The sequence below is a fragment of the Pteronotus mesoamericanus genome, unplaced genomic scaffold (genome assembly GCF_021234165.1).
Source record: "Pteronotus mesoamericanus isolate MK-2021 breed Mesoamerican mustached bat unplaced genomic scaffold, CSHL_Meso_final contig_32, whole genome shotgun sequence".
Classification (NCBI taxonomy): domain Eukaryota; kingdom Metazoa; phylum Chordata; class Mammalia; order Chiroptera; family Mormoopidae; genus Pteronotus; species Pteronotus mesoamericanus.
This window is the reverse complement of record NW_026555134.1, coordinates 13,581,849-13,604,639: the sequence shown is the minus strand read 5'-3', so window position 1 is coordinate 13,604,639 and position 22,791 is coordinate 13,581,849.

The following is a 22,791-nucleotide window of genomic DNA, read 5'->3' as shown; positions in this document are numbered from 1 at the left end:
TAAATGCTTGTGTCTGGGAGGGAAATAAAGCCCTAATTTTGCAAATTATGTTATTTGCTACACAGATTCATGGAAGATGTGGAGTGAATTTTAAAGTTACAGAATGTGCAGTATATATGTTTAAAGAACAATCAAAACCCACTGAAGGAAAAGCGGGCCATGCACGACTTTCCACTGTGTGCCCATTCATTCCCTTGTTCATATACAGACAGACTCTGGGAGTCTACTTTGGTAACATGGTTGGCGGCAATTAGGCTTTATAGACTTTTGACAGATGGAATCATGAATTTATTGATTCGGTATTCTCAAAATACTCCAGATGCAGATGTAATACAATAAGGGTTCATAGCATAGTTAGGATTAGTTATGATATATTGGAGTATTTTAATCCTTAGTAAATTTTGAATCTCAAAGTATTGTCATGGTCTGTTATAAAAGGATCTAAATTAACTCGATGAAAGCATCATCTGCCTATATACACATTTGGAGAGGGTGTTTCTAATTGACATGCCCGATTCCACGCAGTGTAACTAAATTGTCACAGGAGAGTTAAAGCAATTATCTTGAGCAATCTGGTCAAGACAAATTTATAATTATCAACAAATATTTATGGAGTGTCCACTGAACACCTAGCTCTATGTTAGTTGCTGCATATATGTTGACATCTCTGGAAGTGCATCTGATGATAAGGATGGGGCGGGGGAGAGGTACAGAGGACAAAATTCCCATCAAAAAAGAAATTTGTTTCTAAGTCTACAGAAAAGGATGAGCTAGGAATTCAAACATTTCTCTTTATATTTCTATTTATTGTAGCTTATGGTAATTCTAAATAGAGCATTTGCTTAAATTAGATTTTTAATAAGTCAGTTAACTTAATATATTTAAAAAGAATTCTTTGTTTTAAGGAAGATTACAGTATTATATGGGATCTGTCGTCATATTTAGCATTAACAATTTAATTTTGCTGTGAGATACTCTAAAAAATTGAAGAAAGAGAAAAAAAATCAAAGGTGATGGAGTCCTGATTTAGAAGGCCTATTTCATTTATGATATGGGGGGAAGGGAAAGGAAACCTCTGACAGCAAAACTATTTTTTCTTGAATTATTTGCTTGTGTGCATAGATTTCTAAAATAAGATCTTATATTTCCACCGCTCTTTTTTACAAACTTTTTAAATGTACAGTAAGAAATATATTTTACATCATTACCTATTTATTGCAATGGGTCTTGAAATTAAGTTCTTGCTAATAAACCACATGATATAATGTGATTATTTCTATTCTATTTATTTCATTTAAAAATGCTGCAACTCACTACATTTATTTTATTACACACCAGTCACCAATGGGTATTGACATGAAGTTTGTAAACGACTTTTCTAGAATTTTGAGTAAAATATATCAAAAGATAAAAAAGAATCCAGACGTGATAGAAATTAAGCAGTAGACACATGGATCTACATTCTAAATACACAGTAGCTATTTTGTTCTTATAATTTCAGGTATTGAATTTAATTAAATATCATTTTTTAATGGTCTTGATGCTAACCACTTGTTACCCTTTAATATGACCATTTTGTAATTAAACAAGGCATCTCTGTTGTGTTAATCTTTGTTTTTAAGTGTCTCCTTGACTCTAGATAGCTGAGGCCAATGAGTTGGTAGGGCAACATGCTTCTCTATGTGTTAGTATTGGCTATGCTGTGTGAGAGAGTATGCATGTGAACTCGCCATATTGTTTACCAAAAGAACAGCAGGGTTTCTGTCTTTGTGGATCAGGTTAGCATTCCAGATGTAACTGACCTACTATCCATTGTTTAATGGTAGCTCAATCCTTAGCCCGTAATGATGGATAAAAGATTATATTATCAAAATACTATCAATTAAAATACTTTGATGGATTCAATACTACCAAATTCATATTTTTCTTTTCTTTTTATAGATATGACATATATATTTTACAGTTACATATATCATATAATATACTTTTAATATAAATTGAAATGACAAAGAACCAATTAAAGAATGAAACTAAGTGCAACCATTCTGAAATTGAGTAAAAAAAAAAACAACAAAAAAAATGATGCAGTGGGAACTATGGCAACTTGATCTAGACTAAACCTATTGAACTCACATTTATTGTGATTAATATTGAAGGGAGAAACAGGTCCAAGATTTTCAGAGCTACTTATTTTACAAGAGAACTCATGAATCTGAATGTGAAATCTCCCTGCTTAAAAACAGAAATCTGTGGAGTCCAAACCCACATTTCTGTGGACAGGATGAAATTAATTTGCAAGCATGAGAGTTATACGCTAGAAGGATGTGAAGCACATTACCACTTGAGTTAGTTATAAACTGGAATAGAAATTGTAAATTCATACATACATATATTTTTTATTTTAATTTTTCCAAAAGGAAAATTACTTTTTATTCTAAAACATTTTCCTTGTTATTTTCATGTTTGTTTTTGGACAGTATCTTAAATTGATGTACCACATTGGTCCATATTAAATCATTTTAAAGCACATAGTAATAGAAACCTAATTATAAAATAATTAGTATTCTTACCTTTTAAGCCATATAAAATGGCAAAGATGGAAAGAAGAGATAAAAAATAGAATGAATGCAGATAAAGAAATGTTTTAAAAAATATGGCTGTCCAAAAGGCAGATTAATAAAAACAATTTATATTTTTTTCCTAGACAATTCACTAAAATGTGATGATTGCAAAAGTTATTTTGGGTTTATTTTTGTTTATGTTAGTTGTTTTAATTTCTTGTTTTGTTGTACCAATAACAATGAACAAAAATGAATAAATGAGAGAGAATTTATGTGTAGAATAAAGATTTCTGGAAAAAAAAGGAAAAGAGGTGTATGTATAGGAGAAGGTAGGTTCCAGAAACAAGCTGGATGGACAGGTATGAGGAAGTTATAACTTATAGCATATGTAGAAAAGGCCACATGTGAAAATGGAACTAATCTCTACTGAACCAAAGAGGAATTCAGGACTTAAACGGAGACACTGAAACAAATGAGAAATGGGACAGGAATTAGGTGGCTTTATTGATGTGTCATTTGACACCCTCAAGTCACTGTCCTACTCATCCTAATTAGAACACGTGGCAGAGACAGACTTTGCATCCAATAGTAAAAGCTCTATCCATTGAGGTTTAATGATTAATAAAAAGGATAAATTCATTGAGAGGAAGGGAAAAGATGATAAAAAAAGAAGTATGAAGTGCTAAATCCATAAAAAAGATGCATAAACATGTCAGAGATACCAGAATACACAAGGAAATTAGGAAAGGCTGTTTCATAAAAGGAAGGTTTGAGGTCAGTGTCAAAAAAGAAAAGATGTTGTTGCTTTTCAGTTTACACACAGCATTTGTACTTGTTTGGCTTTTTAAATATATGCATGCATAATTTTGTTTGAAGTATTTTTATAAAAATAATTTAGTATGTAAAATTCAAGAAAAAATGTGGAAACAACGGATAAAAGTCCATTCAGTTAAGATGGGCAGCTGAATAAAAGAATCTAGAAAAATACTATGGAGTTGGTAAAATATGCCAGAGATTTCTTTTTGGTATCTATTGTTTTTAAATATTCTCAGGCATTTAAGCTAAAGTGATGTCATTGTGAGATATGTGTGGCTGGACATTATTGTGATTTTTTTTCCTGTTGTTTTTTTTTTTCAAATCATCATTCAATAAACATGTAGAAATGCTGACTGTGCATGTTGGCTTCTGACAAATTTGTGACACACTGGCCAGAGAGAGCAGGAGTAGGGCATATGTCTTTGAATTTCATAGGGGATTCGGCATCCCCAGGAATAAGTACAGTGGTTTTGGAAAAAGCAGCTTCTCCATAATAGTAGTAGATTTTCTGAGGTTGAGAGAAATAGAACCATGGATGGATGAGAAGAATGAAAACAGACTACTGGTCTGCAGACAGGCAAGCACTGTTTTCTTCACAGTACCATTCCCGAGAGCCAGCAAGACTCCTGTGACAAATAACTGTATTGTACCCATGCAAGTAGGACCGTATGCAAAATCACAAAGATGAAGATTCTGTGCCTAAATTATGGTGCAGAAGTATTAGAAAACAATTGGACCAGGAAAGAATGAAGGCGCTCAGATAAAAATGAAGGTCAGCAACCTTATTGCCATCACTACTGCTCAAGAATTGAAATTGCAAAGATAGCAATCGTGGCAAAATCCAGGAGAAATTATGTTTAAATCTAGTAAAAGTTGACTCTTAATTTTTCCCGTCAGCCTTGAAGAATGTAGACTCATAGTCAGAAATCAGGTTGAGTTATAAAAAAAAACAGTGTATATATCTTGTCTACCAATTTTGCTGACTGTGATTCATGTTTGATTACATCTGCCCTAATATAATAGACAGTATATAGCATGATGGACGCAGAAAGGACAAGAAAGACAGCAGCATGTTATTCTAGGAATTGGTCTAATTCTGCTTGTCTTCTGGGCTTTTGTTATTGTTGTAAGAAATTTATTCTTTTACAGCTCCCTTCTAAATTTATTGTTTAGGTAACTCCTGAATGTTCTTGTGTGCACTTTTTTCCCATATGAGAAACTGGTATTCATGGGCCCTGGCAGTGATGTAGTGTATGTGTAAATCCTCCAGCTTGAAAAGGTGACACTTCTGAGTTTCTTTTGTTTAAATATTTATACAACTGCTGAATTTTTGGAAGTGTCAGAGAGATATATCATAGCAATTAGCAAAGCTAACAAAGCTAAGTATATTATAATAACTACAATTTGCTTACATTTAAGCAAAGTACTTGGTTTCATTTCATTGCATGTATGTAATACCTTTCAACAACTTGCACAACAATGTTACCTTCATAAAATTGATTCACATTTCAAATACATTTATATTTCTGTATATTCTGATACATTTCAGATATTTTGAGATTTTTAATAAGCAGTACAGCATTAACATAGACAGGCTTTACCTAGTATTGTTTTTACCTATCTTGTTAAAAATTTCCCTTTCCTATATTAAAAGTATGTGAGTACATTTCATTGTGTTAGAAATGAAGAAGTTTACTCTTATGCATAAAGAAATACAGAATGACCAAAGGAAGAAAAGTAGATACTTTCAGTAGAGAGCCACATTGAACAGAATAAAACACTGTGGTGATAGAATTGGTCATGCATTTTCTAATACCTAAGGTAAGGAGTCCGCCATATTGAATTATTTACTTGTTTTAATAAAATCTGAACAATAAAATCTGAAAACTTACTGTTAGTAAGAATATATTTTGTGGATCTCATACTGAAGGCACAAAGTTACATGTAGGATATAAAAATGTCATTTATTAAATATACAGTTTTACTATTAAAATGTTATTTGCCTACTATACAAAATAAATATTACTTCTAGGAAGCCCTGAAAATATGGCAAATACATTTAATTAGTATTTATATTTGCTTCAGTCCAAGAGAATGAAACAATTACCTTCAGAAACAGCATATCAAAAGAAAATAACTTAGGCCTAAAATTTTTAGATGAAAGATTTTCCAAATGAGACTGAGATTTGACTATCAAATGTGTTAAAAATGTCATGAGTATTTTTTAAAAATGTTTTTAGTTGTTGTTTGCTTTCCCACAAAAGCCACCATAAAGGAGATTTACATTTAAGAAGATGAGATTTTAAGTTTAAAGACTTGTTTTGACAAAATGGAGGTCATTAATTATTATTAAAAGTACATTGTCACTTTTGCAGTGGTTGAGGTTGAATCCAGATTAAAATAGAATAGAAAGGATATGGAGACTTTAATTTGAGTTATACAGAGAGATACATATTAAAACACTTATGGCTACAAAATGCTTAGAAAAGCTCCAAAAATTAACATTTAAAAAATGAACATTAAATGTGCAGAGAAGTAGACACATCATTAGAAGTCAAAATTAAAGCAAAGTTCAGACAGAGTGAATTTCTACTGTGAAAATCTAGAGGTTGGACTGTATATCCAGACAACTTTGATTTTAACAAACAGTAGATAAAGGTTCATTACCTTTATCAATTGAAAGAAAAGAGTTGCAACTAATATTTCTGTAAAACTAGAACACTAATTGTAAATAAAGAATAGAAAAGAAATCCCTATTATTTAGGAAAAAAACAAAAATAAAAATTCACATAGAAAATTATTCGTTTTTTTTTAATCTCTAGGTGAATAAACAGTTTTTTCAAATATTTGTATAACCTGCTATGGCCTTTTGCAGGATTATGTTTAAATTTATGCTAATGAATTGCCAGTGGTGGAAATATAGTGGCCAATTAGTTCCAAATCATGTTTCTTCTCCTCGAAACAATTCAGTCTAATAAAGCAAATAAAACTTGCTTTTTAGAAAAACTAGGAGTTTGAAGAAACCTCAAATTACAACTTTTATATATACAAATTCCCAAAAGAAATTCACATGATCTGAGTATGCAGCAAGTCCCCCTAGACGTTATAGTAATAGAGCAAAAAAGCGCGGCCCATACAGAGGGATCTAATGATGCCAGATCTTTGAATCAGTTTTCCATAAGAAGAAATCACTCTAAATGGAAGTTGCTACGAAAGGGACTAAGGTCAAATAGGCCATGAAAAGTGTGGTATCTGAAGAGATCAAGTACGTAAATGCTTAGAGGAGTCCTAAGGAGAACAGAGAAAACACCAGCAAAACATACACCTTCCTAAAGAAATTCTATTGCTTAGGAAGGCAGGGAGCATTGTCTTCTGAGGGAACTGAGCAGGGTCATAGTTGGCAATGCAACACTTCCTAAACCTCATAAATTCTTAGAGGCATGAGAGGTGTGGCCTTTCAGATATGCCAAAGATCAGTGGGAGAATATGTCAGTGTGGTTACAGAAGGGACAGCCCTTGGGAAAGACAGAGCTTGCCAAGAAAACGTGTCTAGCCCAAAGCCATTTCAACGGGAAACCCTTGTGAAAAGCTTTTCTAGAAAATTCCAAATCTTTCAAATATGTGTAGCAAAAAGAATTGGCATAACATTCATATGAAGACAGTGAGTGAAAAGGGAAAAGAGTTTATATGAGAGAGAATGAGAAAGCTAGACAGATAGCTAAATTATTTCCCAGCTATGTTTTAGAAGTAGATAAAATTTTCCCATGAAGAAAATTCATGTGTTGAAAGAACACAGTATCTTTCTAGGAAAGCTGACTCTAAACAGTAAAAATCAAGACAGGTTCTAGTAGTATTACTGGACATCAAAGGAAACTGCTCTTTCCTGTATTTAAAGAGAGCAATAATGGAGCGTATTTTGTACTAAACTAGTCTTTGAGAGGATGAGACTTTTGATAAATGACCAAGAAAGGATAATGGAGGTGTAAATTCTTGATAAGGTAAGAGAGAATGCAGCTTACACATGGAGGGACTGATCACTGAAAAGATAAAGGATGGTTTTGCACAGAAAAAGTAAAAAAGGAAGGAAAAAAGAAAACAGAAGCAGACACTGGTATGTTCACAGACTCAGTCCTGAGAAGATTGAAATGTTTCTCTTTGACAGTTTCTATTTTCACAATGAAATATTAGGTAATTACCAGCTCAAATTGTGTACTTGATCATGATAAGGGATGAGGCATCATTGAAGACTGAGGAAAAAGGTGAAAATATTGTACAATGAAGAGGTGTGAATTTAATGATGCATCATTTTTTAAAAATGATATCTAGTAACATGAAAAAAAGATATGAAAGGATATATAAAAGCTCATAATGTCCAGTTTCTTATAGTTGGTATAATAATCATAAAGATCACAAGTAGTACATAAATTAAAATTGGTGATATTTCACATTCCCAAGCCCATTTCCCATTGTATCCAGGTGGCAAATGTTAACAGTTGGAAGATGTAGTCTTTGAAATATTTTTCTATAAATGCATTGGGGTATACATATGTATACACATATGCTACTTGTCTGTCTGCCTACCTATCTATCTATCCAATTTATGCCCTTTTACAAAAAAATGATACCTACTTTCTTTGGTATCTCTTTCTTTTTTTCATTATGTAAGATCTATATCATTCTTATAATGGTTTTATGGTACCTGTAATACAAATATGTTATGCTTTATTTATGTACTTTCCTGTTTCTGAAATTTTAAGTGATTACTCGATTTACTACTACAAAAAATATTATAAGCACATACATGTATATTTATAAGCACTGGTGAAAGTAGAATTGAACTAATGTTACTTTCTGAGATCTGTTATTTAAGTTTTATATGTAATGTTTATTAGTGTGCTTGTATATTTTCCTTTATTATACTTTTCTACGATATCCTGCGAAAATAGTAGGCATTTGCTTGATTATGTTTGTTTAATATTTACTAATGCTGGTTAAAATTAAACTTATGAAAATCTTCCTTAAAACGTGCATAAGGAAGAGTTAATGGCACCTAAGCCTAAATCCTGACTCCTCAGCTGCTTTCTGATGTTAAGTTTAGCAAGATATGTCTCCAGCATTATTCAGGAATATTTGTACCTACATTTCAAAAAGCAGAGCTGTCAAATATATTAACATAACACACATACTATCAAGTATTTAACATATATAACACACCTATGATATATATGTAACATATAGCATTTACATTACTTTATATATATTTAGTTTCATGAGACATAGAAGTGAATATAAATGTATGCGCACAGAAAATATCTCTTATGGGATACAGAAGAAGCTGCTAAGGGTTATTACTCTCATTAAGAGAACTGAGGTAGAAATACAGGCACTTTAACTTTTCACCAGCCTCTCTTTTGAACATTTGAGTTTTTAAATATTACATATTTGTATTAGGCAATAATAATTAAATAATAGTAAAATCATTTAAAAAGTAAAATTTTGTGGATAATTTTTCCACATTCTGCCTTTTAAGTACGTTAACTTTCTTAATCTCCTATGGGTAAATCTTTATTTAAACATAAAATGAGTGAGTTAAAATATTACCAGTGAAGAAGAATTTATATTTTTAAAGTTCTGAATAACGCTAGATACTGTGGCAAGTACGTGTACATGTTAAAATATTTCATCATCATATCCTGACATCAATGTATGAAAGAGATGTTATTATCTCATTTTTTAACACCACATAATTAAGAGGACAGATAATTTACTTACTTAAGACTGAGCATCTATGATTCTGTTTCTATTTTGTTAGTTTATTTTATTTATTGGATTCCACATATAGGTGAAACTTTATGGTACTTGTCTTTCTCTAACTGGTTTATTTCACTCAGCATAACTCGACTTGAGGTGGTAAACACACAATACAACATACAGATGATGAATTATAGAATTGTATACTCAATTTTATTAATGAATATTACCTCATAAATTAAATTTTAAAATAAGACTGAGTAGTTTTAAATTACAGAGGGAGGATTAAAATCCTGTTCTGACTACAAAATATTTATGCAGGTATATATTTAGATAACACTGAAAATATGGAGTTCTATTAAGGCAGATGTGTGAAAAAAGAACATATTTCAGAATAATCGTGTATAAAGAATAAACGAAGCCTGTCCAGAAGAAGAGAAATCGGGGGAGGAGAAAATTAAAAAAATAAAAACAGAACAAGTTCATGCTGGAACTACTGAGTTTTAAAAAGGCAAAAGAAGCAGGAAATTATCTGGAGCTGTCTTAGTTCTGTTCTGTAATTCAAAAGAGGGAAAAAAAAGGTGGTAGTAAAGAGGAGGAATACAAAAGTGAGACTTCCAGGTGGGGGGGATGCAAAATGAGACATGAAAATACATCAGACAGAAATGAAAAAGATAGTAACTGGAGATGCTTTTATTAAATGTCATAAACCTGCAGAGAAAAATTAAAAAACATCAGTCAAAATCAGAAATGAGTGGCCCATATACCGAAAATGTCAGAGGTGAATTATTACCTGAATAATCATACAAATTCAAAAAGGTAGGTGACAGCTTCAGCATAAAAAATAGTGACTATAGTGACTAAGCTGTGGGTATAAAAATACAACCATCTGAACATGATAGGCAGTATTAAAACAAGCAAGAACACAAATCCCATTGTTGTGTATGTGCATGTGTGTGTGATAAATGACACTGAAGTAAATAATAAAGAATTTCTGTTATGTCATAAAACACTGAACTTCATCAAGAAGTATGTCAGTAACAAGTGAAAAAAACCAACCTTACGTATTATTAAACCTATAAAAATAACCTAAGAGGCTAAAATGATGTCATATTTTGGAGTGTAAAAATTTTATATTTTAGAATTCAGGAGAAATAAAATGATAACTGCCAGGCATGAAGGTTCTACTAATTCAAAGTGGAATAGTGGGATAATTTCTAGAAGTGAATTGAAAATGGCCATATTACCAGCACAGCTTGACACAAGTGTGTGACAGGAGATTTTTGTGCATAATTGAAAGTCCTAGGAAAATAACTTCCTTTCTGTGTACCAGACCTTCCCATGCATAAGGAAGTGAAAGCTGTTAGAAATAAAATTATGCATAATGGAAGATTAATTAGCAGATAAATCAGGACCCATTACAGAGAAAAGTGAATTTTGAGAAAGAAAAAGGAGAATTAGAGACATAGAGGAACTAAATTAGAAATGTTAATGTCTGTGCTAAAATAAGATAATAGATTTAGAAAGACTGGGATTTGTGTATATGAAAGAGAATTGTACAGTACTTTCAGAGATAGTCCTGAAGGAGGGGAAAGCGGAAAGCAGAGAGAGAAATAAGTTTGAGAGTAAGAAAATGTTATGCATAGGGAGAGAAAAAAATATGCACATGTATGAAATATACATGAGTTTTTCAAAAAAGGCACAAAGAAGAGATTGAAAACAGCAAAGATTTAAAAACTCAAAAGAAACCTTCCTTGTGAATATTCCATATAGCCTGTATCATCTTCTGAGAACTTTTCTGATACACAATATCCAGTCATGTTTCCAGAAAGGAAAGAAATCCCAAATACCAAACACTTGTGCAAAATACTCTCCTGGGTTTCAAATCTTGTTAATTGTAAAGAGAAGTGAGGCTCCGCATGGACACAAACACGGGCTCAGGAGGTCGCTAGAACGGAGCCAGATCTGACTAGCAGCTGGCAATGCTCTTTTCTATGACCATATTGCACTGGTGTTCATAATGTCCAGATTTTTAAATATTTATTTTTTCTTTTTTTAAAACAAATATTTATTATTGCTGTAGAACACACATAAAGGTTTACAGATCCTAAGCGGAGAAAGCAATGGATTAAAACAAAGTTAACCCATTTTTTTAAACCACTACTTAATAAAATATTATCAACAACAGCAACGCCCTGCCTCCTTAAGATAATTGTAATCCTGGCTGGTGTGGCTCAGTTGGTTGGAGCACCGTCCTGGAACTGAAAGGTTGCAGGTACAATTCCTGGTCCGGGAGCGTATAGTCTGGGCACCTATGAGAGACAACTGAAAGATGCTTTTCTCACACATTGTTGTTTTTTTCCCTTCCTCTCTCTGTAAAAAGGATGAAAAAATGTCCTCCGGTGAGAATTAAAAAAAAAAAAAAGTTACTATGTCCTGGATCCTTCCAACAGGTGACACTATGTTGACTTCTAAAACCAAATATCTATTTTAAACAAAAAAATGAAATTGTATGACAATATCCCTTTATAGTTGACCTTTTTCACTCCATAATATTTTTGAGAAATTCAACTATGCTTAGAGTAAGAAGTGAGTAGCTCATTTGTTTTTATTGTTATATAATATTCTATTTTAAGATTACACTACAAGCTAAATGTATATTTTTATTGTTCATATAAATTAAAGTGTTTACTTTTGTAGCTGTTACAGATGATGTGAAAAAATTCTAGGGCAAAACTTTTGGGTAGCGTATTTGATTTAGTTATATTTCTAGGGCATGTGTACGTGTGTGGGTGTGTGGGGGGTGTGTGTGTGTGTATTTAACTTATTAAAGGGCGTAAATAGTTTTTCCCTTAGTGACTTTAACAATTTCTTGACTACCACACATAAGAGAGAACATAAAGGTATAAGGAATTTTTATTCATATAATGGAAAAATCACTGCTAAGAAATCAGTGCTCCTGAAATTGATCTATAGATTTAATGCAGTCATAATTAAAATTCCTGTATGCTTCTGTCTTAGAATTTGAAAAGCTGCATCTAAAATTTATAGAGGTGTAAATAAAAATAATCTTGAAATAGTGAAAAAGGTTAGATGATATTCATTATTGTATTTCAAAAGTTGTTATGAAGTTATAGTAATGAAGATATGTTTACAATGGTCTATGGTTACAAAAGTATTTCAACAGAATGAAACAGTGTCCAAAACTGGATCACATATACAAGCACAATTTATTTCTCTTAAATTCCGAGTAAAATAAAATAGAAAAAAATAGAAATCTTTTCAACATATGGATAGTCCAATGGGAGAAAAAAAATAAATCAATCCCTACCTCAAACTGAAAAGAAAAATAATACTAATATGATGTAGATCGTACATCTAAATATAAAATTAAAAACTTTAAAAATTTTAGAAGAAAGCATAAGCACAATATATCAGCTACACCAACTTGGGTTAGTCAAAATTGACTAGAACACGTATAACAAAAAAGAAAAATTATTAAAGTGCACTTAAAAAAATCCTGAATTTCAAATAACATTTAAAGAAAAATAAGTCACACACTGGGGCAAAGTATTTGCAACATTTTTTGTGGATAAAATGCATATCTAAAATGTGTAAAAGGCTCTTTAGACTCAATAGTAAAAGAACAACTCAAATTCTAAAATATCAAAAGATTTCAATAGGCATCTCACCAAAGATGATATGTAATAGTACTACATATACATAACAATGGCTAAAATTTAAGAGAAATGTAAAAACATCAAGTATTGCCAAGAATATTGAGTAATTAGAACTATCATCTGATGTTCATGAGAATGTGAAATGGTAAAACGACTTTGGAAGATATTTTAGCAGGTTTTTTTTTTTAAGTTAAAAACAACCTCACTTTTGATCTGGCACTAGAATGAGAAATGAAAGCATGTGACCCTAAGAGAGACTTTTATCATAATGAACACAGAAGCCTTAAATGTCTTTCCTCAGATGAATAAATAACCATAGTGTAGTGTATTCATATAAATATCTATCGTATATATTATATATATATTACTGCAATTAGATATATTGAGGTAAGAAGTTAAATACAAAACAGTATATATTATATTATTCCATTTATATGAATTCTAAAACAGGCAAAAATCATTGAACTGTATGTGTAAAATCGATTCATTTTATTGTATGTGTATTTTTAATCAACTAACATAAAAGAAATAAGATAGAGTGGCCTAAGTAGAAATATACTGAAAATGATAGTTCTTTACTTCGGCAAATATGTTGCAATTTATCATTTTAAAAGTTATCTCTATCCTGTCTTAAGCCTAGTATTTAATTTTTACACTGGGCAATTATGACTTAGAGACATTTCTGCAGAATGTAATCATTGGAAATTAATTGTGCTTGGTGATGATGGAAGTAGGGGGATCAAGATAAAATCAATTACTATTCTTTCTCTTATGTCAGATGTTATTTGTGTGCAAATAAAATATGCAGAGGGCGTCATAATATTTTCGGTACCTGTGTAGTTTAAGGCTGATGGCCATTTCCATGGTCCTTTGAGGTCATAGGTGTCATTATGCAACACCATTAGCCATTTAAATGATTTTCTAATCTCTTTAAAGAATATTGCTTCAAGTTGCATTTGGTAAATACTGTTAGGAACTTCTTTTTTATACCTCTGTCTTAATATCCTATCCTATCTCCTACCCTTCCCTCTATCCCTGCTTTTTCAAGTGCCCGTCTTCATTATACAGTTTATGTGTTCTAGAAGGTCTGATTTCACATGGGTAGTAGGTGTTCAGGAGGAAAAATTCAATTTTTTAATATCTGCATTTTCGTTGAATTTATTGGGGTGACATTGGTTCATAAAATCATATGGATTTTAAGTTTTAACTCAACAAAACATCATCTGCACACTGCATTGTGCATCCATCATCCCAAGCAAAGTCTTTCTGTCCCAGTTTTTCCTCCGCTTTGCCTACCACCACCTACCTCTCATCTCACTTTTGCTCTGGCTATCATCACGCTGTTGTCTGTGTCAGTGTGTTATATGCATGTTTTTGTTTGGCTTGATTCCTTCACCTTCTTCCATCCAGTCTTCCAACCTCTCTATCTTCTGACAGCTGTCAATCTGTTCCTTGTATCCATATCTCTGTTTCTATTGTTTGTAAGTTTATTTTGTTAATTAATTCCACAATTTTTTTAAAGTATTATAGTATTCAGTCAAAATGGGATGATGTAACTTGAACTATGGTTTTGACAGTGAATTTAGGGATATGTTTTGGAGGCCAAAATTACTGGATATGGGATAGTTCAGGAGCTCAAAAAGAAATCTTGAGTTCCTAGAATGAAGAACTGAACAGATAGTTGTGACAATCAAATGGTGTGAGTTTTGGGGGATAATCAGAACTTTTGTAGAAGGTCAAGGGTTTTTCTGTGAACATACTATAAGTGAAATCAATCTAATGATATCTCCAGTAGGAACTTGATAGGGTACAGTACTATCAAGTAAACGAATAAAGAATAGGTGTTATTTATGAGAAAAATGAGGTAACTTGAGGATAGTGCATACAATGAAAATGCAGGAAGTCTGCCTGTAAACCTTGAGGAACCTAATTGCTGCATGGACGGAGGTGGGCGCCACTGCATGAGACTGAAGAGTGTCAGAGGTGATAAAGGACTGAAAAATGAGGTTAATGTAATGTCAAGAGGACAGTGTTTCAAGAAAAGATTTTAAACAGATTCCAAAAGATTGCCTTTGACTAGGGTACTGTGAAAAAAGAGAATTTTAGGGACTCTTCAAACCCAGATCTCAGGTCAATTCAAGAGAAGTTATGATTTGATAGATTGTTCACTTTTTCTTCTTCTTTTTTATCTTTCCACATCATAAGCAAAAGCCAAAAGACCATTAATATGTATTTTATTTGCAGGAGTGGCTCACTATTAGCAGGAGATGCTGCCATAAATACACTTATAATATGACACCAGCTACAAAGTAGTCCAAATGATTTGATCATGGACTTAATCATTCTTCTGCATGTTCTTGTGTTCCTGGAAATGTTAAGGTTTGACCCCATGTGTCACTGTGTCCTATTTTGCTTTGGAGTTCACATCAATAGATATTTTCAAAGCAAAATATGTCTAGGTTGACCATTAAGTTTTAATTCTTTCAATAGAAATATAACACATGTTCCCATTTTTTAAATTTATTGACTGAGGAATTTGGTAAAATATTAATTTTTTTGAGAAATTCCAGGAAAAATTCTTGTATAGAAACACTAATCAAGTATACTTTGTAGAAGGATAAGTTACTAAAGGTAAATACATCAAAGAATTGAGAAGTTAATTATTGGGCATATTGATCAATGGGATATTGTAGTTGAGTCATTCAAGTAGATAACAGGATTAAGCCTGAGTGAGGCAGATATCAAAGATTCAATGAATAAATTGATAACTATAACATCTGTGGCCAAAAGCAAAAAAAGCTAAGACACAGTATAATGTATCTACATTAGCCTCACAAGATCTGGTTTTAATTTTTATTTTTTAACAATAATAACAAGGGTGAGGTAGCAATGGTTTAAAATGATAGTATTACTCTATATTGGTTGAATGCTAATATTGTGTTTTAGGAATTGTGATAAGAATTATATGTAGATTATCTCATTTGTGTTCCCAATTATTAAGTGGAAGTATCTGGATTTCAATCCTAATAGACAGAAGAAGAATCTGTGAAGGAGGACCCCCCAAAAACCTGGAATTGTCTTCTGGAGGGTGTAGTATAGGCTTGTAGTATAGGCTTGCCCCGCTAGGTGAGTGTTCTAGGAACCCATGTGTATCAGTGTAGCAGCTGACATTGTTGTGAGAGGCTGTGTTTGGCTTCAGTGAGTTTTGTTTTGAAGACTCTTTCAATGCGTTTACCCATTTCATGATGGGTGCTTTTAAAGCACACCTGCCTACACTGCACTAAGTATTCAGCAGTTTTCACCAAAAATGGCATGACCCCTGTGCCCCACCCTCCCTAATCACCTAATTTCATCTAGACTGACTTTTTTTTTTTGTTTTGTTTACCTGGATGAAAAAAGTCCTCAAAAAGAAATGTTGTACGTATGTAGAAGAGGTAAAACAAAAAACGACAGGAGCAATAAAAGGCATCGAAATTGACAAGTTCAAAAACTATTTTGAGCAGTGGGAAAAAAAACATCTCAATAGGTGCATTGTGTCAAATGCAGAGTACTTCGAAGGTGACTGAAGCTTAAACATGTAAGGCTAAATACACAATTTTTTATAAATAAATTCTGGGGTTTTCGGTCTCCCCTCCAGTGTGTGTAGTCACCGTATCACACTGCTTAAATAAGCATTAAGGAGGAAGGCTGAGATATGTTTGAGAGAACTGGAAGAAAAAAGCATTTTAGCGTAGAGCCAGTCTTTAATTGATGACCAGAAATAGAGGGAAATTCCCTGACATAATGGAGTTCACAAATGGTGGAGAGACATAGCTGTGGACAGCGGAGCTGGAAGAAGAAAAAGTGTGATTACTGGTCTCAAGAACTTGCAAAGCCACTTGAAATGTACAGAATGGAATACCAGGGAGTCTAGGTTTTGAGTGTCAACTATTGAAAACAAGGATAAATGGTATATTGGGTTTGGTATGAACAATTTCTTTAAGGGGAGTGGGTATTGGATTTAATGTCTAGAGGAGGTCTCACTCAGTTTGATTCATGATAAGGTACAAACTAAAGGCTGAATTATTTGTTCACTTTGTTTGTGATGGGGGCAATCCCAGTGTCTCCAGGCTCAGTACCCAGGCATCCAAGAGGTATCTGTTCATGAGAGGAACTGGAAATAATATTTCATATATTTCTTAGTCTATGACAGCAATAGAGTAATGGATACAAGATTGTTTTACTTCAATATAAACCATATTACTTGTACTTAAGAGAACATTTTACCTGAATATAAATCCAAGTTAAAAAATAAGATTCACTATGTTATTTTATGTTTATAATCATTTTTTGTTAAAGCTTTCTGTCATTTTTCAAAGAAATATATGCTGACTGCCTTTAATGTGTTCAGTACTATGATCAAAGGTGAGAATAAAATAGTCAACAAAAACAGTCACAGGCATTAGGGTTTTAAGGAACTTCAAATGTAGTGTGGGGGTAAGAGATGGATATTAATCAAATAATCATACAAATGAATGTACAATTACAAACGTGATACCTACACACTCACTGGAAAAGAATATGAATCTATTAAGAACATGTAACAACAGCAAGAAGAAGAAGAAAGTAAAGGAGGTGGAGGAGGAAGAGGAAAAGAAGAAAGAAAAGGAAAATGAGAAGAAGGAGAAGATGATGATGATTTGCTTAGGAGAATAGCAAAAACATTCCTGAGAAAATTATGTTTCTAGTGAGATCTGAAGAATCAAGAATTGTTAATTATGAAGAAGTGGCTGGAGGATGCCGTGGAACAGGGTGCCAGACAAATGGCACACACTCTGCAGTATGGAATGGGAGGGAAAATGACATCCTAGGCGTTGAAAGGCAATTCTAGCTAGGTTGCTGAGAGGGTAGGGTGTGTTCGAGAAAAGAATGGGGAGGTAGAAAAAGGTAGGCTGCAGAGCCTACTACATGGCGTTGAGAGCTTCAGTCTCTGTCCCCAAACACAACTGGAAGCCAATACAGGGTTTTAGAAATAAATGACATGATTCCATTTTCATTTTGAAATTATAACTCTGACTGCAGTATAGATTGAAGGAGGGCAGAGCTGGATGCCAGGAGGACCAATTAGAGGGCTGCTAGGCTAGCCCAGGCCAAAGATAGTAACTTGGACCTCTGAGTTGACAGAAGTGATAGAGATAATTGGACAATTTGAGATATGTCAACAAGAACTGGAATTCTGAATTCCATTAAAACTCTTTGACATAGTTTTGATAACACGTTGCTATTCTAAAGTATTAATAATTTAAACTTTTTATTTAAGTACTTTTCCTTGCTTATTTAGATAACATCTCTACCAATCACAACACTAATATTTAATTGTAGTTGTCTTTTAGTTGAATCAAATTAAAGTTATATTTTACCTATGATAATATAAATTATATTTGTTTTCCAAATATTCCTTGATCATTAAATTCTCTTGTCCTATTTTAACACACATTCAGATTTTCCCACTCCTCACTTAGATGACACCCTCTGGAGTATGATGGACACAATAGCTGCCTCATATCAGAAGCTAAATATTTCATTTAAATGAAATTTACTCAGCTTAGTTGATGAAATATTTCTATAACCCTGAAACTGTTCTTCTGAAAATAATAAATGGGTTGCTGAAAAATTTTGTCACTCCCTTTCTTGTCATCACTTTCTTTTTCATTTCACTGCAACATTTACCACTACATAGCCCATGCAGTTTTGCTCTTCTGTGATGGAGACAGAGTGTGCATTGCTCTGTCTGCAATGGGTTGGCTACTGTCCCACTGAGCTAGCTGCAGACAGCTGCTGCATTTAGAAAACATTTCGCCTCCCAGGCAGAAATGGGTAATGAAGGAACTAACGGGCCTCTGGAGGTATTTCTTTTAAAACTCCTCAGACATTTCTAGAAATCTTGTAAGACTAGATCCAGATAATTTTCTTACAGTAAAAAAAGAGTATTAATCAAATAGTTTTGTGCATGTCAGACAGCCTGGTACTCATTAAAGAGCAAAGGATGTATACTCATAGTACTGTGTTCAGTTCCTGGCTCAACCACTCTAGTGTGTGATGTTCAGAAAATTACTTAACAATGTTTTGCCTCTCTTTCTTCATCAGTAGTGAGTATAAGACCATGCTCTTTCCTCACAATGTTGTGGAGAATGATAAAAGAAATCATAAATTTGTAAAATAGTCCTTACAAATGGGATTTTTCATGTACTGTGCATTTGGAAATTTCAAGTTCATGATATGTTTATGCAAAATTGTGAGTTTTGTGCGTTTTCCTGTACAAAGGATTTATTAAATTCTCAGATTAATCCCTGGTCACCCTCCCCAATCAAATAATAACTATGAGGGGCAGTGTTAGACGTTATCATCACTCAGTGTTACTTTCACCATTCAGAGTGGCTGTTGCAGCAAAAGGAGCACACACTTTGCAGTCACACTCACCTGGAGACTAATCGAGGCAGGTCGCATGTGCTCACCAGCAGTGGCTTAGCCACTCTCAGGTTCTCCTCCTTCATCCTTAAAATGGAATGTTTAGCCCTGGCTGGTGTGCCTCAGTGGACTGAGTGCCAGTCCGAGAACCAAAGGATCGCTGGTTCAATTCCCAGTCAGGGCCCCTGCCTGGGTTGCAGGCCAGGTCCCCGGTAGGGGGCGTGCAAGAGGCAACCACACATTGATGGTTCTCTCCCTCCCTTCTGCTTGCTAAAAATAAATAAATAAAATCTTTAAGAAAAGAACTTAAAAAATGAAATGTCTAAATAAACATGATGATTTATAGGGTAGAACTCAATTAATATAGTTCCTTTATTGCTCCCCTAGTATTTATTTAGATAAGCACTATGAGTGGCTCATAATAGTAACAATTTAGAATTGAAGATTTTTATAGTAGATGTTCTTAAAGTGTAGTCAAAGAGTTTTTTCTTAATGTCTAAAGAATGTAGGCCATATTCATACAGAGAATTCTTTTCTAGCATAAAAACTCTTTTGTATTTTTCATTTTGTGAACTTGTCATTATAATTAATTTATAAATTCATTGTGGCACTTTTACTGCCATGTCACCCAGTAAATAATTTTTATCTTGATTAATCAAAGAATGCCTATTTATAAAAATTTCATAGTGACCATTGCGGTACACTGCGGTGTCATTTCTAGGAGGAGGATGACAGCCACCGGGAAATTTAGCAGATATGTTTATTTATCTAGTACTTATTCACATTAGTAGCACCATGTGCTTGCAGAGTTGGAACAACACTTACAACCTATGTCCCAGCTTTTCCACTGTGCATAGAAGATAAGAATGGATGTATTGCTAAGTATTATACTAAGTAGTAGCTCACAGGAGGCTGAACCTTATCTATCTCTTGGCTAGTATTTATGTATTGCTTAGTACATGCTAGGCCCATCATTTTATCTTATTTTATTTTTGTCACTACAGCATGAAATAGATTTGTCCTCCTTTTATAGTTATAGAAACACAGTTTTCTAAAAGCTTGTTAAAGGGCATGGTATACAACCACAAAACTCCTGAGGGTGAAATCTAGATTCAAAGCCAGGTCTTTTCGTTTTCAACTTGTGTGTTAAGTACTCTGAATATACTAAAACCATGGTTATCTTATTCCTGTCCACTCCAATTCTTTCTTCTGGATTTGTGTTGTAATCCAACTACATTTCGTTATGTACTTCATTTTACCTTTTGGGGCACGGATAGTAGCTGCAACCCAAAGCAGTGACTGACAGGAGCCATGGTAACTGAAGGGCTCTTTAGATGGTTTTATTTTGTCATGCTCTGATATTCAAGAACATGCGGTTCTTGAGTACAGCCAAGGTGATGGCTGTACTTTCCTTCAAACAGATCAGATGGCCAAATGAGAAATAGCTTGAGTTCTACAGTGTTTAAATGTATCATTTTTTAAACCTAATATACAAAATCTTTCCCTTTATTCACAAGTGCTCTCCCACATGAATAAAATTTCATTTTCATGTTTTCATTGAACATTAGCAGTCTGTTTAGCTTTGTTCAAATCCTGCTGGCTTTGCTTTTATTAATTAATCTTTTTCTGTTTTCTTTTTTCCAGAATCAAATGAGTTTCTGTTACTCATATATTTAAATTTATTCCCTCAAAACTATTTACTTTTATTAAATTAAATTATGAAATTTACTATATTGAATATATTATGATTTATAAGCTCGTTTGTAAAGGAAGTCATCTCCACATCCTAACATTCAATATGAATGACTGCATATTCCTTAAATTAAAATCATACTGATGAATAAATCCAACCAGCTCTAAGCCTAGTGCATTCCTTTCCCTTGCTCTCTATAACACATTTCCTCTTCTTGCCCTCTCTTCGTTATCCTCCCTTTCCTATTGTATCAATTTACAAACACCCTGTTATGGCATCATTTGAAAACAAACAATAATTTCTATTGGTTCAAATGCACATCCCTTCGTTTTTAATGCAAAAATCCACATATGTAATTATCAGGACTTCTTTTTCCAACTCTCTTCATAATTCTCTCTTGAAATCCATCTTAACCAGGTTGATGCCCCTACACTTGTGTTGAAACACCTCTTATCAAGGTCTTCGGTGACCTCTCCAGGGCAATATCCATTGAGCAAGTCCCAGTTCTCATCCTCGTTGACCCATCAGTGGTATTTGAAATGGATGATCTCTTCTTATTGAGACTTTTTTTTTACCATGTTGTTGTTTAAATTCCTCTCCCTTTCATTTCTCTTTTTAGTTTAAATTCTGCTCCCTTTCATTTCTCTTTTTAGTTTAAATTCCGCTCCCTTTCATTTCTCTTTTTATTGCTTTTCATCTCCCTGAGCCGAACATGTTGGAGAGTCCCAGGCACTTTTTAAAAAAAAATATTTCTGGTAATATCATTTAGCCTATAGATTATGTATCAACCACAAATCCATTTTCAAACTCTCTGCCTGATTATCTGTGTGAACCACAAATTTGTTCACCAGCTGCCTATTTAATATCTCCATAAAGATGTCTAATAGTCATCACAAACTTAACATATCCCCCAATGATCTTGGTCTTTTAAGTATTCAGGCTACACTTGCAGTTAGTTTAGATTCCTCTTTTTTTTTCCCCTTATATCCCACATCTCAGTCTAACAGCAAATTCTGTTTATTGCATCATCAATATGCATAATGCAACATTTTCTTTATAGCTTTCATGGTTAGCACTCTTGTCCAAGCTATGCTGATCTTTCACCTGGGTTACTTACACAGTTTCCTACTTAATATTCTTGTTTTATTTCTGGCCTTGTAGTGTTTTCAACCCATCCATAAAAGTGACTCTTTTAAACATTTTTTTAAAAAACATAATCAGATCATGTTGCTTCTCTGTTTAAAACCCTTCAAATGTTCCTCATTTTATGCAAAAAAAAAAAAAGAAGGAAAAGAAAAAGAAAAAAAAAGAAAAAATGCCTTTACAATGGCTTAGAAGATACTATGGATCCTTGCTCTCCTACCTCTTTGACACTGTTTCCTCCTCATCTCTCCCTTACACAGACCCCTCCCAACCGTAGTGCGACTCCATTGATGCTTGAACATGTTCAGCAAGCGCCCACAATAGCGCTTTTGTACCTGATCTCCTCTCTGTTTTGAGTGCTTTCTTCATATTTTTGCTTAAATATCTTTTTCTTAGTAAGGCCATACTCAATCATCCCATGTAAAATATGACAAGACAAGTTTCCTGAAAGGTACTTCTTATCTCCCTGACTTATTTTGTGCTTCATTTCCACTTGAATGTATGTGCTAGAAGCAGAAAATTTGTTTTTTTCATGGTACTATCACTAGAGACTGGTACATAGTGGAACCCAAAAATTTTTTGCTGCATGAATAAATGCAGAATGAAACCATTTGCTCCCATGCATGATACTCTTCTGACTTGTTATGCCAAACGATGGGTCCCCAGTAAAGTTCTAGATTTAGACTCTTCCCTCTTTCCC